The following is a 13,303-nucleotide window of genomic DNA, read 5'->3' as shown; positions in this document are numbered from 1 at the left end:
TAAATTCGTGATCCCCTCAATATTTCTATTGGCCCGTTGAACGCTTCAAAGAGGGGTGTCATTCGGTTTCCTGAAATTTATTAACGTGATTCAGCACTTCTGAAGGTGGCAGATTTATGTTCTTATCGCATCAACTAAGTGCGTGAGGCATTGATCGTTTAGGGTGACGATTCTCTCATAACTTTATATTAGATGAAAAAATATATCATATACCTAAAATATGTAATTCCTTATATCTATATGTAAAAAGCTGAGCTAATATAATTAGGAAGAAGCATGATGACTGTGGTTATGTGTGACCTGTATTAAAAACATGGCGAAGAAATGATGCATCTTTTGCTTGAGAATTTTGGACAAACCTTAATGGAGTAACGTATTAAGTTGCCATTTTTTTTTATAACAGAAAAAGCCCCGCCCGAATACGATTCTACAGGCAGATTTAAAGCGAAATATATTGCTGATATATATGCCAAACGATAAGTATTATCAATAATACTGATTATTTTAAAGCTTAGTGTTAAATTTGATCTTTATCAGTATGTGCTCTTAAGATATACGTTTTATAATAGAAAATGGGTGATTCATATTTTAGATCATTTTTTTTGGCAATGCGTTGTTTTTAGTTTAAATGGATGTATTCCTAATATTCAATATCTGTATTCGATATGTGCCTGGCATAAATTTATATACTATATTTATATGTAAAGGCGTATTTCTAAGCTATTGGCAATTTATAGATTTATTTAGATATCCTAAATGTATAGGAAATGAAATATTTATTTTAATTAATTAACTTATTGTTATTTTTATATACAGCTACAGTTTTATTTTTTAATGATTTATATGTTAACTATGAAAGTCTGATAAAGTAAATACTAGGAAGAGAATATACTAATATAATATAAAAACGAATAATCTATTTTATTTAAGGCTTCCCGCTACCTTCTTTACTAATCTGGAATTCTTTCAGCTTACTACTTAGATCCATAAAATTCGTTAAAAGACGTTTAAAAACCAATCTGAAATGGAACGAATTCTATGATTATTACTTTTTTGTATTTTTGTTTTCATGATATTAATATCTACATTGAAATGTGACGACGAAGAGTCTACGACAAATTTTTAGCCGTTCTTACATGAATAAAGGTTATTCATAGGTTTTACTTTGGTCAAGTTGTATGTTACATTTTTTCAATGTTCTTTTGTTATTATTTATTTGGCTATTTATAGTAAGTATTTTTTTAAATTACGTCTTGTTTACTCTAAGTGCTTTCCCTTTCTTTCAACCAATCAAAATCACTTATTAGGATATTGATATTAAAAGAAAAGACAAGAAACTGACTCTTAATTCTGTACACTTGATTCGTTTTCAACTTTATCTGCCATACCAAGGTATGGCAATGACACGTCAAATCACGTGGAAATAATGGTTGAACGAACACGCCGTTATTGTCCCTAAACCAAAGTATCATGGCCTCCCTTCTTTCACCTATCTTCTCTGTTCTCATATAACTTTGTTAACTCTACGTGTTTTTGTTCGCTGGTCACAGATGATACGAGGAGACACCCTGGACCTTTTTTGTGTGAAATTTCAGACTGAATAGGGAACAGTTTCCAGGTGATTACCTTGAGCGTCATGTACTGATTTTTCGGAGAATTCATCATGTGTAAACGATAAAACCTTTCCTATTGAACTTATATATTGTTAATATAGATTTATTGCTATTATATATTCTTTTGAAATTAGCTGCATATTTTTATTATATATTACCAGTAAGACAAATTAAAAAGAAATATTTTTTGTTAACTTTTTACATACTGATACCATTTTATCGGGATTTTTTTTTATTTAATTTAATTACTCATGGGTGAGCTTAATATATTGATCTTCTTAATATGCAACAACGGAAAAATAAACAATTGTAAAATAAACTATCAAATACTTGTGTAAGAAAAATTATAAAGATTTTTTTTTAAATTCCTAAATGTTTTTTTATAAATATAGTTTCACTATTTCGATTTGCAAGAATGCACAGTCAAAATCTATTGGAAACATCAAGAATAATAATATACTAGCGTCTATATACAGTGATACCCGGTCTGTTAGATAATTCTCCGATTGTAATACCATTCAAACCGTTCAGAATTTCATAACTAAATATTTCAAACTAAAATCCAGCTATTAATCTCAGTTTTACATTAAACGGCTGCATAATTGCGGTCACATCTACAACAAATACCTGTTATCTATCAAAATTAACCATTCACTTTTTATTTACTTATTCACTAAACACTATTACAATTGAATTAAAATTCAAATTAGCATGTTCAAGCGGCAAATTTAATTTAGAACTTTGTTACTCGTTTTGTTAATTTATAGTTTCTCTTGTTTTAATCTTTATTCCGTTTGAATTAAAGTTTATATTACAATGGTTTTGTGTTGTGTTATATTGTCAATGTTTAGGGTCACTTGGCCCTCGTCAAGTGAGTTTTGCAGCAGACAGAAGTAATGAAATACCGAGCAAATGAGCCATGCATAGTTGTCAATAGCAACGTGTCATTCATTTGTTGCTATTTTTTATAGATGGATTGATAGTCACTCTTTAGCAAAACATCTATCTGTAAAATAATAATACATTAAAAATTAATTGAATGCAAATTGAGCATAGATAGGTAGAGGCCCAAACATTCAGAAATATTTTAATATGTTAATAACGGAAAATGTCTCCAAATTATGATTATGTCATTGTCATGAATAATACCAATGTTGGATCAAATTTGGGACCAATATTTTTATATCCATTTTTATAATTTTGATATTTGCACACAAATGTTTGGAGGAATAATAGGTGACGAGACCCAGACAGTTTTATGTGAGATGTGAGAGTCTAACTAATAAAAATCGATAATATAGCACTTAATAGTGCAAATATACTTATTTTTAAATAAACACGGGATATTTTTACGTTTTGTTTTAACGTGATTTCCATCTATATTTTTAAACACACCTTCGTTACCCGTAAATATTTGAATTTCCTGCACATCGTATATTTGGGGACAAGTAAACACATAACACAAAAGCAATACAAAAACGCTTTAAAATATTCATGGGACAATAAGTGGTGTTTTATGGAGGCGCTTTAATGGCGCTTCGAGAACATTAAACACGGTTTTACTATGAGTGCAAGTCTTGCTTTTATTTGATCGGGACCCCGCGAAATTGCCTTTTCATTGCAACCAATTTCCCTACTGATGTTATGAATCTTAAATTGGCCAATGTGTTCTATAGAATGACATTTTGCGATCGATTTTCGATTATTATTATTAATTATTATTGTAATTTATGACGCCATTTTGTCGGAATGCTGGAATGAGTCGCTACTGTTACAAAAAGTTCACTTATAGTCGTTAAACTATAAATTTGAATACACTTAAATATAATTGAAAATTTTGAACTTGTATGGGGTATTTAAAATAAAAATCGAAATTTGAATTTGAATAATTGTAAAGTATTTTGAAACAAAGATTTACTATACGTAGCATATATATGCAATTTGAGAGACTGTCAGTTTCAGGGTATCACTAGATTCGTTAATAACCCTGCCAAATATGACCGGATCTCCAATAAGAATTTACTTGCTTAATTTTTCTTTACAATTATATATAAAAATAAAACAAAAAATCTTGTGGAAATTTGCTGCCGTTTACTTACCTTCTTAAGAATCTTACCAGCAATTGGACTGTCACTTTTTAAATACTTATCATCTGTACAATATCTATTTATCTCATAGTTGGAAGTAATATTTCGTAACGGTTGAAAATCTCTCCCATAACCCCACGCCCATCAATATTCTGTATTGTTTACTGGATATTTTTACACTATTTTACATTTTATGTAGACATTTTTAACCTTTGACACGGGGCCAAACGACCGTTTGCGCCCGGATGGGTAGTAATGGAAATTTTATGATGCTTTTATCTTGAGGGTTGAAAGAAAACAGTGGAATCTCTTTGTCTTGAATTAACATCCAATGCGTATAGTTCGATATTTATAATTGTCCCTAGTTTGGGTGTAATATTTTAGAAATTGATAACTTTCAATTCTGATTCATTATACGATAATAATTCCTGCCTGTACGTTTCAATTAAAAACACAAAAAAATAACATATTTAGTGGTAATAACCAAAGAGAAATAACGCAAATCTGAAATCACAAATCGAACTAATAATCGCCTTCATTTTGAAAGCAAACTGATTAGAGTTTGATTAATTAGATTCTGTATAGTATGTTTTACTGTCTTATGTAATACGATGTACAGCAGAACCTCTATAAGTCGAACATCAAGAGAGACGCCAAAAATTCGAGTTATAGAGTTTTCGACTTTAGAGAATTTCGGCTTAGGCAGATTTTGATTCGACATAAAGAGGTTGACATTCTTATAAATTTTGAGTTAGAGAGGTACAATAAATAAAAAATTAAGTTGCAGAGGTGAAACATATTATTATTTATTATTTGTATATAATCAACAATATTTCAAAACATCCTTAAAATACAAAAATTGGTTACTTAAAACAATTGTGTACTTACACTGTCGGCGATTTCTTAAAGTCGGTAACTTATTTTTTTTTCGAACTAAAGAGGTCATAAATCAAATAATGGAGTTGTAAAGGTTGTAAAATAAAACATTGCTATATTCGAGATATAGAGGTAATTTTTTTTAATTTTTCGAGTTATGGAGGGAAAATATGTACCAAAATGGTTTGGAGGGACTTACTGATTTTTTCGACTAATAGAGGGTGGAGATTTCGAGTAATGGAGGTTTTGGTGTTTGGAGGGAAGGGAATAGAACATTTTTTCGAGATTTGGAGGTTTTCAACTTATCGAGGTTTAAGATAGCGAGGTTCTACTGTATATATAAACTAATTGTGTCATCTTAGTATGGATTAAGACTTCATGTAATATGTTTTTGTACTAAATAAACTTTTATATTAAAAATCCGACGTTTTCTATTTCCTTATTTAAAATTGAATATGTACATAGAAATACCGATGTTTTTGAAAGAATACGTCCTCTCAGATTATTGATCCTATATTAAATGAGTATGTGTAATATTTTTATTGGACTTCAATACCGGGCTAGACGATTTATGTTCGGACAGGTTGTATATTGGTCGTACATCTTTCATGATGTTCGCTTTAATATTTATTTATTTACGAGCTAAGCTCGCGACTTTGTTCCTTCAGCACGGTCGTATATGTTATAGCCTAGTAAAAATAAGGCAATCCCACTGCTGGGCTGATCTTCAATACTTTTGTATTGTATAAATTTCACGATGTATTTTTTTACATAGCATTTAAGACACAAATATACAACATTCGTGGTTTTAACTGTCTAGTATTAGAAAATAAACGAGGTTTCTCGAACAAATATAAAGCGAAGTTTCTTGAAAAAGTCTTGGATTATGATCGCATCATTATAGTTGAAATGAATACAATTCTAGTTCGTGTTAAACGTTAAACTAGAACAAAAAAGAGATGTAAATGAATGCAATCACAGTCAGCTTTAGACTATAGCAGACGCAGCATTGTCAACGGTAGATATGATCGCGGTTAAAACCTTAATTATATTATATACTTAGAATATAAATGTTTACATCACATACCAGATATGAAACAAAACCTACCTTTTTAATGGTATAGGTAGGCGGACCTATAAATGTGCCAACTTATGGTAAGTGGTCGCCACCAACCTTGGCAACTAGATGGGCTAAAGATGTAATGTATTTTGTGTCTCCAGTTACACTGGCTCACTCGCCCTTCAATCTGGAACACAACGATACCAAGAACTGCTGTTTGGCGGTAGAATATCTGATGAGTAGTTATCACCTACCCAGACTAATAATAGTGTTGGTTAATTTATAATTTTAAAAATCGATTCGTTAATACAGTATGTAGTTGCGGTGGGTTTATATATGAATAGAAAATTGCATTGATGAAAATCGATTCGATGTTAAATTATTCAGTAATTTAGAAGCACGGCTAGGTGGGTCAATTTATAAGTCGTCGTTCAGTCTTCAAGTGTCAATGACCCGAGATATTGCACATTGTGTGAATATCGTTCCGTATCATTCCACCGTTGGATATCAAGAAGAATTGGTAAAATACTCTATACGTAAACGTGAAATGATATTTTCTTCATTAAAATTAATGAAGCTATGTTTGAATTCAAGTATATTATTTAAACATCGTATACATTCTGGGTTTCGGTACTCCGTTTCTTCATAAATAACGGTATTTTATTTTCAACCGATGGTAGTTTTTATTATGAAAAATAATAAGTAAGTGTAATGCTTCCATATAGGGTTTAAAGAGTGTTTTGACAAATTAAATTACTTCGTAGTAGTTCTCTGTGCAAGCCGGCCTAGGTAGACACAAGCTATTTATACATATATTTTACCATTAACGCGGCAATACTTAGAATTGTCATGTACCCTTCTTAGTATATAAGGTGAGTGAACCAGTGTAACTGTAGTGACACAAGAGACATATCGTCAGTTCCCAAGGTTCTTACGGAACCAATGTCTATGGACAGTGGTTACCACTCTACCATAAGGTTCGCTACCAATAATATAAAATAAAAAAAACAATATAAAAGAATTTGTGAAAATGATTGACTATTTAAAATCGACTAACCCTTAAACATTATGACGAGAAAGAGCGTCGACTGTGCTCTATAAGCTTTATTAAAAAATCGCATTTCGAAATATGTGGAAGGAACTTTTCTATACCGTACTTTAAAACGTCGAGACTAGAAATGTTATATATTTTTACAACATACCGTCTGATGTAATTTAATACTACAAAGCATACGATGCTTTTACTGAGAATAATAAAGCTCGATCCACTGTAAGAGCTTATTCAGATTTGAATAAAATAAAATGTAATGGACATTTTCATCATTTGTTTGATGAAAAAGTAACTACTGAATTTCTTACCGGTTCTTCTCGATGGAATCTACGATAACGCGTGGCTGTTTTACATGACGATTCAGAATTACATATATTTTGTATTTTGATTTCGTTTTCCATCATTTTTTCCATTCGTGTTCGACGCGTGTTCACATTGGGATAATTCTTCGGGATGCTTTTGATGATTGGTAAGTTCATAGCCTTTCTGGAGGATTGGGTATTGTAATTGGATGCGCTTATGGAAAATGCAAAAATATTTAGCTAAGGCTGTTGGCTCTGCAGAGAACAATTTAAAACTCATCCGACACCGTTGCCCTGTAGGTTTGTGAATATATTTATCATATCCAAATGTTTAACGTCATGACCAAAAAATATTTCAATTATAAACACAACGTATTAAAATATCAGTTAAAAATCGTGTAGGTATTGTCGAATATTCGTTCGATTGAGGCGATTCGTGTAAGTAGGACGAACGAACAAACTCCCTTTCGCATTTATAATATTTGTTAAATGTATTTTTTTGTCTCATTTTCGTGTGAATATTGATATGAAAAATAAATACCAGACGATTATAACGAATCAGGCTGTACACGATACCATGAATAGCGCGGACGTTGCCCGTCTACTGGAATAATGGAGATATATTATACTGATGTTTTTCGATACGGAACCCTTGTTTAACATTCCCGCCTGTGCCGGTCTAGACTAGACTTGGAGTATTAGTGAGAGAGATTACAGCTCCGGGGATGTTCTGCTCTGAATTATTCGGATTCATATTTAATGATGTTTGTACATATATACTTTTCCCAAGCTGTGCTCGATGCTGGATAAGAAGGAAGGTTGTTTGACTAATTCCTGGGGTAAGTACCTGTCTTGATGCAGGTATATCATATTTGAAGCCTCTAAGTTCAATGGTATTCGAGATTTTTAGCGATGTGAATATCACAGACTCGATTCTGACTCTTTAAGCTTTGTATAGACAAAAGATTTTAGTTTAGATAAATAATAATAAACAGATTTGAAAAAATAACGATCATTATTTGTTACACCATATTTTTATGTGACAATACATAACATATACGAAGAATTAATAATTCTCAAACACAATCACAGCTAATAGTTTTATCGCCTAGATTACTTGTAACCAAACCTTTATTTTAAAACCAAAAGCTTTATATCATCGTAAAATAGGAGCGTCAGTGAATCGCGTGAATTCGACGAAGACGCGATTTGTTTTGCCTGTGATTCCATAGTATTGTTCCTAAAATTCAAATATAGTTTATTTTGTGGATAGGAAATTTTATTATCTTCGATTTTGATGATGAACCTTTTTTGTCTTAACATTGAATAATTCATTAAAATCATTTAGTGACTGTACTGTTCCAAAAATAATTGTGTTTGGAAGGTTGCAGTAATTGTAATTTTTTTTTTTGCAATTTAAATCAAATGTTATCCAAAACGACATAGCTTAAACTGAATACAAAATTTACTTTACTATAGAATGTTTATTCGGAGAAACTTCCTTTGTTCATAATAAAATTTACGAGAATCTAATATAAATTTGTCCAATGGATCTAATTTCGTTGAAGAATTGCGCGACAATGGTCTTAGTGCTCGGACAATCTGTAAGAAGGTTAATTTGTAGAACGTGTCCTCTTTATGTAGGTTACAATTGATATAAATGGAGGGAGATGACTAGAATTATACTAATTGACGTATAAAATTGTAATATCCATTTTAATTGTGATTAGTGATCAAACAATAATTAATTTTGCTGTTTCTTAGATCTTATAATTGGCAAATTTCTAATGTTCTCTTTCTCTCTACGCGTGAGCACTTTCCATCAGAAGCACTCGACATCCTGATTTATGTTTGCGTTAGATTTGTTCTTCTACACATCATTCGGGAACTTATCAATTTTGTACAATTCTGACAAGTCTAGTTACTGGCACTATTTAGAATGTCCAAATCAGTTACATCGGTCATAGTTATCATTGATTACATATCATATACATATAGTTTGTGGCAATTTAACTAATTTTCATTTTACATACTTGAGTCCAAACATATGAACTGTCACATATATCTCTTTTGGATTAGAAATTAAATATTTATTCAAATAAATTCCATGTTTCAAAATATCCAACCGTTGTATTTCAAAAAAACGCATATGATCAGATATAGTACTGATTCTCCTAAATACTTACGATCATAAATAATAAAGCAAATATACATTTTATGTACATGAGAATAGAGATCGAAATCCAAGAAACAGTTATCAGTTTTAGAATATTTGCAAGATTTTTCACGTTTCGGGAAGATACTTCACGTCACTTACCAGACAGATATTTGAACCTTGACAGTCCCTACCACTTCGAATTTCATTCTGATATAAATTTAGGACGGGTCTCTTACGGATGTGTAAAATTTACGCGGAAACATAATATCTATTATGCGGACGATCGTATGTTAGTATGCGTTTGTGAATGTGGTGTGCTAAAAGAATAGTAATAAAGTTCATTGACTTATTTGTTTTAAAAAAGACGATCTTGTATAATCAACAAAATTTTCCTGTAAATCAATTGATTGATTTTAAATAGTGTTCGTGAGTTAGGGGGATGAATATAATATTAACTTTATATGTACAAATAATGTCTTGAGTGTAATTAGAAGAAAGGAAAACAGCGTAGAAAAAACAAAACACGCGTGTCAAATAAGACATGAGAATAACAAATCAATTCGTTTGACGCCACTCCTCTCAGTGATATTCTGTAAGAACTTACGTCGTGAAATCTTAAAAACCGACTTGCGGCTATTCGTTGTTTTGATGTTTGTGGCCTTTAAATATTATTATCATCCTAGTTAATCACTATTCGATCAGATTTGTGGTGAGTTTCGCGTTTTTCTTACAGGATAGCTCTATATTTGTAATATCTCAGATAAATTTGAAGATTTGGTAATACATAGGATTTTATATTTAGTTGGCTAAATCTAATATATTTATGTAGTCAGTTACAGTAAATAAATTTTACAAGTGGCAGATTTTAAACGGATAGCAGTAATTTATCGATTATCGATTATTCTACTCCGAACTAGACATGAATTACTCAAATTAAGTTTTTGATAATTAAGATTTTGTACCCATCATCTTCGGTCAACATTCACGCGAAGATACTTTAGCAATTAGATTTTAGAAGCATTAGCGTTACATAGTAAAACAATGAATACGACACCAGACAAGTAATTTTTTTAAATTTATAGTATTTACAAGTACAATTAATAATTAAATATGTTTCAAAAGAATTCTTGCTCGTCATATACGATCATGAAAAGATCTACAAAATACTACTTGTACCTTATGGGTTGTGTATAAACCCCCGGGCAATCACCGACGGAGGGCGTATACCGAGTCAATTTAGGCATACATCCAACGGCATCCGTCAAGCATGCAAGATAAAACTGGGCCCGATTACTGGGCTCATTACGGAGGGCAGTAAACCCGTCGATCCATCAAACTGGCTGCCTTTCTGACGAAAAAACACCGTTGAAGCTGATTTCGTGAAAGCTTCAAACGTTATCTGAGAAAGTAGATGTCAATGAATATGGAAATAATTATCTCATTGAGCGACACTAATTTGTTGCTTAGTAAAGAAACAAAATATTTTAAAAAAAATCATACGTTTTAAAAATAATCATAAAATCATGTTATAAAATAATTTGCTCATTACATTGATTCTTTTTTTATCATATTTATATCAATTAAAATATAGAGTGAGGAACTAGAATATATATACACAATAATAGTAACATAATTCACACGTTATCCTCTCTAAGGCACTTACGACGTTTTTGAAACGAATGAGAACTTTAATGATCATCATTTTACCAAAAACAAAGTCACAATATGTTTTCAATACTATCAAAACAACCACTGTCTGTGAAAATTCAAACTTCGTAATTGTAATTTTCGTTATGTTTCTCAGGATCATTAAATAAATATTGTGTTTCATCGCAATCAGTGTAAGACATATCTCGTCGAGAATCATAAAGAATTAAATGCTCGTTGCTGCGGGTGATAGTGTATCCGCGCCTTATCTAGCCGTCCGGGCCCGATCGATTGACTGCGGGAGCTCATACAGTAATCTGTGTTTAGGATTAATCTAAATTTTAAGGTACCGGTTAAATGAAATATGTACATTTTCGTTCATGAATTTATACATACATCTGTACTACTATTATAAAAAGGTAAAATCTGTTTGTATGTAAGGTGTAATATCCGGAACTGATGATCCAATTGATTTATTTTTTTTCTTTAGTAGAACACATTATTCCTAAAGACTATGGCGTATATTTATAAATTATATAATATAAATGATATTTATAGTTTTTAAATAAATGATAAAGGTTTTAAGTTCTATTATATAATATAAATGATATTTATAGTATATAATTTTCTTTCTTAATAAATTTCATCCGTGCGAAGTCGGGTCGCTATTAGAAAAATAAGGCGTCTTACTCGATTAAATATGATTTAAACAATAAAGATGCGAGTAAATTAATATTTGTACTTATTTAACATATCTAAGCTATTTAATTGGTTTAAAAATTAACTACTGATTCCTCGCTTGTTTTTCTAGGTTGAATGTACATTTCGAACCGGTAGCTCTAAGTTTAATTTAATCCCAAAAATTATATATAAAGGTATATATTTAGATTTGATGTCTACTACATCGATTTTTTTTTCCTAAAAATTTTCTACAGCCTCCTTCTCAAAAAGGAGAGGAGAGCTTATCCCTGCAGTGGGAAATTTACAAAGTTTTTTTTTTATTTTCTTCGAATTTCATAAAAGTTATCGAATTCCACTTTCAATATTAACATGGTTTCCAAGATCATATTGATTTTATGTTTTAGAATCTCAAGTGATTACAAAATACTATGAAATATTTACTCAATAGTTAAACTTATTTATTTAACATTTAGTCTATCACTATTAACTTAAAGCTTTCTTCGTGTTTATCTACCTGTTATTTAACGATCCGGGTCGGATCGATTCACTACAGGAAGCACCGTGGTGAATAGTTAATAGTAAATAGGCTAAACTTTAAAAATAAACAAATTATAACATAATTCCATTTATAATTCCATAATTTAATTTTTGGGACAAATGCATTCCAAAAAATAATTTGAAAATGATCTTACAGTCAATGAAATTGTAAAATTATACAGATATTATTAAGCTAGTAGCAAAATCATTTATCACAAATTCGCAATAATTTTGTATTCATTGGACAATAAATTCAACGCAACGAGATACAGACCGCTTGAATCTAATGGAGTTTCTAAGTTGCCCTGTTAGCTGTAAATCAAAGGAATGTCCTGTTTCAACTATGCATTTTGGTCTTGAAACAGTAAAAGGTATTATGTTTCTATTAGACTCTTTGGTTATTTAGCTTTTTTAAATTATTTCAAAAATGTCTTCTTAGCTTCTCATTTCGTCGGTATATACATTTTTTATATGTACATCTCAATTTTATTGCTATATGCGTTGAAATTTTATGTAAAACCGTTATACATGCAATTTTTTATTTTTAAATATATTTTGAATGTATCAAGGGACCTTCTTGTTAACTGTCACAGTGGTTATTTAAACAATAGTAATAAGTAAGTATGTCCTTCATTAATCATCATAATCAGATCATCAAAGTATCTCGACGTATAACGACAAAAGGTTTTAAGTTGTCTGTAACAATACAAAAGATGAAAAGCATTCAAGCTAGTATATTATTTTCGTCATTTTAATTGCTTCTATAGTAACGCTTGTTTTCGACAAACGTTTGATACATTCTTGTCTTCAGTAAGCACTACGCGGTGGTCCCACGCTTCATGTACAATAATCATTAAAGTCATACTTTCTGTATAACATTTAGTGTATTCGAATATCACCTCTATTTTCAACGTGATAAAGAAATTTATTGTTTATTAACTTACATCATCGGTATGGTTCACTTCATCTTTCGTGTGTACTTATGTTAAATCTATTTTCGTCCACTGCATTCTGTCCACAGCTGCTTTGATGTAATTAAGTTCATTCATAAACTTGTAACGTAATATCTATCGATGTATTGTATGAGCAATTTAGATTTTATTTTACGTTTAGAATGTATTGTTAAGGTTAATTTAAATTATACTGGCTGTGTATAAAAGCTTTTATGAAACTCGCAATGTTATTTAGTTTGTTCATTAGAACAAGTTCGTCTTATCCTTCTGTGGTGAAATTTTATATGTTGATTAAGTTTTGATAATAATGCATTTTTATGGAAACCTAACCTCAGTCT

General features: G+C 30.7%; 1 protein-coding gene across 5 annotated transcripts in view; it reads left to right on the top strand.

Annotated features, from left to right (window-relative positions):
* The window catches only part of LOC113404794 (uncharacterized), a 403,674-nt gene that overhangs the window by 214,484 nt on the left and 175,887 nt on the right, over positions 1 to 13,303 (top strand). The gene's annotated exons all lie outside the window — the stretch shown is intronic.

This window comes from Vanessa tameamea, chromosome 8 (assembly GCF_037043105.1).
Source record: "Vanessa tameamea isolate UH-Manoa-2023 chromosome 8, ilVanTame1 primary haplotype, whole genome shotgun sequence".
In the NCBI taxonomy this organism is placed as follows: Eukaryota; Metazoa; Arthropoda; class Insecta; order Lepidoptera; family Nymphalidae; genus Vanessa; species Vanessa tameamea.
This window is presented reverse-complemented; position numbering and strand designations above follow the sequence as displayed.